The 4,953-nt window shown below is 33.6% G+C and overlaps 1 protein-coding gene across 5 annotated transcripts in view; it reads left to right on the top strand.

The window, feature by feature from the left end:
- Positions 1-631: 631 nt before the first annotated feature.
- LOC106469442 (male-enhanced antigen 1-like) overlaps positions 632-4,953 on the top strand; it is a 50,785-nt gene continuing 46,463 nt past the window's right edge. For 2 of the 5 annotated variants that reach the window (XM_022397961.1, XM_022397958.1), the window contains exon 1: positions 635-764. The gene's annotated coding sequence lies outside the window, so the exon portion shown is untranslated. Of the gene's footprint in view, positions 765-1,076; positions 1,146-1,677; positions 1,781-4,953 lie in introns of those variants that run through there. The other 3 variants (XM_013929937.2, XM_013929936.2, XM_013929938.2) reach the window with 3 other exon arrangements.

Here is a 4,953-nt window from a genome sequence, read left to right as displayed (position 1 = left end):
CGGAAAGAATTTTTACGGGAAATTAACTAACGAACGGAGACGTAACAATAGCATTGAAAATATAGCTTATAAACGTTATTGTTGTAATCTACTGTGAATTTTAAATAGCTTCATTGATCTTGTCTTTAGTCAAAGTTGCCCCAAGTGGTACAGTGGTATGTCTGCGGACTTCTACCGCTAGAAATCGGGTTTCGATACCCGTGTTGGGCAGAGCACAGATAGCCCTTTGTGTAGCTTTGTGCTTAATAAATAACAACTAGTCAAATTTATTTTTATTCTTATGTTTTCATTAAATATTGTGTTTCTTTCTTTTTGGTTTTCTGCCTCTTTCTGCATTATCTTTTTTATATATATTTTCTTTCTGGTTCTTTCTGCTCTTAATTTAATTTTCTAACTCATTCTTCTTTGGATTTCATCTCTCATTCTTTTAGTTTGCTGCTCCTTTGCTCTTGACCTTTTTCATAATTTGCAACAGATTGATATCTCATTACTACGTGCCACAGTTATCGTTAATTTGAAATTTAATCGAAATTTTATTTGATTTTCCCCGAAATAATTCCAGTTAAAGCAAATAAAGCACCGTTATTTTCGGTATGAAAATTAAACTTTAAATGCTTAATTGTTTTATTAGTACGTCAAATGCATGATAACAAAAGGTGTCTTCCAAAACTTGCCAAAAGTGTTTCGACGATAGGAGGATAAAAAAATCATATAATTTGGCACAGGAATTAGTTGAGTTATAGTCAGAGTGTTATCTGTATCATGTGAGTAAGAAAGTTGATTTTTTTTTAAATGTTAACATAAAACTAAGAGTAATAAAACTTCAGAAAATTCTGGTTTATATCTATTGCGAACTTCGGTCTAACAGTAATAAAAATAGTACGTAATTATTTTAACATACGACAACGAGGGACCATTGGATTTGGCCTTCTACTTCTAGTTAATTTAAATTAACATGTTTATTACTGCACACCCATCTCCAAGCAGTGATGGGCGATATGGTTTTTATAAATCGATATATATTTAGTTATTATATCGAAAATTCAGGGGAGTGGGTTACTAAATTCCACTTTTTCTTTCGTTTCTGCTGACGAAGATTTAAGCAGTATTCTGCATTCTGAATATTTGCTAGGGTAGATAAAAAGGTAATTGATGGATCATTTCATCAAATTAAGAATGACATCAGTGGTGGGAAATTTTTTTAAAGTCTGATAAAACCAAAAGATGCTTTTTAAAGTAAGTCATCCAATCAGTGTGATGTTAGTGGTAGGGCAAATAGGAATTGAGCTGTATTTGTAGAAATATTGGATATAACTATTATAAGGTTTGTGTGTTGGCTGATGTTACTCTTCTTTTTAATGGAAGCAATAAAAATTGTATAGGTAATTAATTTATAGGCATAATACATGTAGTCTTACATCAGTGATGAGAAGTTTTTTTTTTTTTTGAAAGTCTGATAAAAGTTGCTTTGTAAATTCATTTAGCAAAGTTGAAATTTTTTTCAGATAACTAACATGGTTTCACCAGAGGAGATCTAGCCTTACTAATCTTTGACATTTTTTGAAGAGGTTACTGCTTCTGTAACTTAGGGTAAAGGTGTAGATTTTGTATGCGGTATTTCAGAAAGCATTTGACAAAGTCACCAAAAAGGCTTTTTAAAAAATATTCTTTCTATAGGTGTTGGAGATAAGTTGGCTTGTCAGGTCAAAAATTGCTGGATGGAAGAAAGTAGAGGGTTATAAGTGGAGCTCAGTCAAACTGGATTAATGTTTCAAGTGAGGTACATCAGGGTTCAGTGTTAGGACATTTTTTTCTTTTTGATTTCCATCATTGAAGTAATAGTGAATAAAGTGCTTAAATATGCAGATGATATTAAGGTATTGGGTATTGTGGATGTGAGGAGGATGCTGCTACTTTACAAAGCATTTAATTAATTTACTTGGTGAATTGGGCAAGTAAATAGCAGATGGCTTTTAATAATAATAAACGAAGATAGTGTATGTGGTTTATCATAATAGGATTGTCTGTGGGGTAAATAGAGAGAAAAGAATCAGATTATGCTACCCAAGGGCACAGGTGGAGGATATAACTGACAGAGCAGGGGATATAATAAAATAGGGCTAGCATAGTAGCACTAGCAGCATTGCAGTTTTTGTGGTGCATATAGGGAATAATGATGCAGAGAAAAGTAGGTCAGAGGAGCTAATTAATAAGTACAAAGGGTTGATAAAGCCATTTAAAGAAAAAAGGCTATAACTTAATTTTGTCAAGGATACTGCCCAGAATTAACTGTGGGGATGAAGTTGTAAATAGGTCACTAGTACTAAATGCTAGGCTTAGGTTAGTATGTTAAGATGAGCAGATTGGCTGGTTGGACTTGTGGGATCAGTTCAGTGAAATAAGATAGTGTTTTTGAAAAAATGGTTTATATTTATATAAGATGGAGGCTGACTTGTTTGCTAAGGCAATTAACCCAGCTGTAAGGGAAGTTTTAAACTATGACTAGACAGTTGTGAGGGCCAGGAAAAACTAAATGTAAAAGAATAAGAGGAAAAGAAAAGCTTATCATAGGAAATGATTATAGAATTATTAGAAGTAGTTATAAGGGTAGTCTTAATTATTACTATCGTAATTCTAGAAGTATAAGAAATAAAGTATATGACCTTAGACCACTGGTAAGAATGGAGAATTTTGATATAATGGGAATAACTGAAACATGGTTAAACATAGGTGATTTGTATGACAGAAATTTCTTTGAAATACAGGGTTACAGGCTATTTAATAGGGATAGAGTATTAAAGAGGGGGAGGACAAATGGCTTTATATGTAAAATATGAGTTACATCCTGTTGAAGTTAAGAATCTCAAAGATAACAACAAGAAGATTGAATCCATTTGGGTTTCTGTTAGTGGATATAAAGGGAAGTAGGCTTTTATTGTGAATGTGTTACAGACCACCAAATGATATTGATGAAATCAGGGAGAAACTTTACAATGAGATTAAGATTTCTGCTGTTAATGAGGTCATAATTATGGGTGATTTTAATTTCAAGCATATAGATTAGGAAATGCTAGAGTCAAACCATGAAAAAGAAAGGTTTTTTTGGAAACTGTTAAAGATGGCTTTCTTTACTAATTAGTCAAGGAATCTACTAGACACAATGCTATTTTAGATTTATTGTTAACTTCAAAAATAGAAATGATCGAGTGGGTTGAAATTGGTTGACGTTCTTTAAAAATGTTACTGCTTATGTAGAAGAGGATAAGAATGTAGGTTTGGTGTATCTGGATTTTCAGAAAGCGTTTTACAAGATTCCACATAAAAGGCATGTAAAAAAATATATCTTTATAGGTGTGGGGGATAAGTTAGCAAATTGGATAGAAGAGTTGCTGGATGGAAGAAAGCCGAGGGTTGTTACAAATGGAGTTCAGTCAAACTGGATTAATGTCACAAATGGGGTATGTGAGGGCTGAGTATTAGGACCTTGCTCTATTTGATTTACATCAATGATATAGATGAAAGAATGGTCAATAAATTACTTAAATTTGCAGATGATATTAAGGTCTTGGGTGTTGCTAGCTGTGAAGCGGATACTGCTGATTTACAAAAGGATTTAGATCATTTAGTGAGTTAGGAAAATAAATGGCAAATGGGTTTTAATTATAATAAATACAAGATAATGAATGCAAGTTATCGTGATTTGAATTATAGTTATAATTTGGATGGGAATAACCTTAACAATATCATGAAAGAAAGGGATCTTGGTGTAATGGTTGATTAGTGTCTTAAGCCATCCAAGCAGCATGTTGTTGCTAGTGGTAGGGCAAATAGGATTTTAGGTTTTATCTCTAATACAACCTAAATACAGGTCTAAAGAGGTTATAATTTCATTGTATAGGTTACTGGTTAGGCCACATTTGTAATATTATGTTCAGTCTTGGCTTTTTACCTTAGGAAAGGGTTACTAGAATGGTGCCTGGGATAGAGGGGTTGTCATATGATGAGAGGTTGAAATATCTCAGATTGTTTTCTCTTCAAAAAAGAAGAGTTGGGGGGTATCTCATTCAGGTGTTTTAAGATTGTAAAGGGAATGGATAATGTTGGTGCATCAACTTTTTTTCATGTTTAACAGTGAGAATAGTAGGACTGAGGGACACAAGTATAAATTTTGGTAGGGTATGGAGTCATCTTCACTTAAGACAGTTTTATTTTTCTAATAGGATGGGTGGTCTTTGGAATGGGTTGTATTCAGATATTGTGGAAGCAGTAAATTTAAATGAGTTTAAGAGAGAGCTTGATAAGTATATGAATAATAAGGTCTGGCTTTAAGATTTTTCTTTAATCTATTTATTAATAGTTTTGGTTTAATTTATAATATGGAACTGCTGAGATGAACCAATAGGTCCCATGTTGTTCCAGAATGTTATGATATTATGTTATAATTTAGATTACAATTTTGGTGTTTTGGTTTATCAGTCTCTTAACACATAGTGGGCTGTTGTTAGTGGTGGGGCAAATAAAAGGATTTAAATAGCCTGTACTAGGTTTGTCCTGCCTCATTCTAATTTTCAATCTGCTCCATTTTACCTTGGAATCATTTCTCACCCTTAGGTGGGCTTTTTCTCCAAGTTTATCAATTACACAGAGGAATGTTGCAAATGCTTATTTGCATATCCTGATATTTTGTCACTTGAGACCCTCTCTTTAGTTTATTCTCCATGGGGTGGTTTCTTTCTTTCTTTCCCACACTGCCCTTCAGACTTGCTTCAGCCCTGTTTTGTTGGGCATTAAGAGCATTCGTTCATCACTTATATGCACTGGGGTTGTACTTTCCTCTTTCTTTGGTTGACTGGCTACTGTTCGTTCGTTCTGAGCAGGAGTCTGCCTGTTACCCTTATCAACTGCTCATGGAGACGGCTATAATGGGCTGTTAATCAAGTTGGAGATGACCAG

This window comes from Limulus polyphemus, unplaced genomic scaffold (genome assembly GCF_000517525.1).
Source record: "Limulus polyphemus unplaced genomic scaffold, Limulus_polyphemus-2.1.2 Scaffold3489, whole genome shotgun sequence".
Classification (NCBI taxonomy): Eukaryota; Metazoa; Arthropoda; class Merostomata; order Xiphosura; family Limulidae; genus Limulus; species Limulus polyphemus.
The sequence above is the reverse complement of the archived record's forward strand: the minus strand, read 5'-3'. Positions and strand labels throughout refer to the sequence as shown.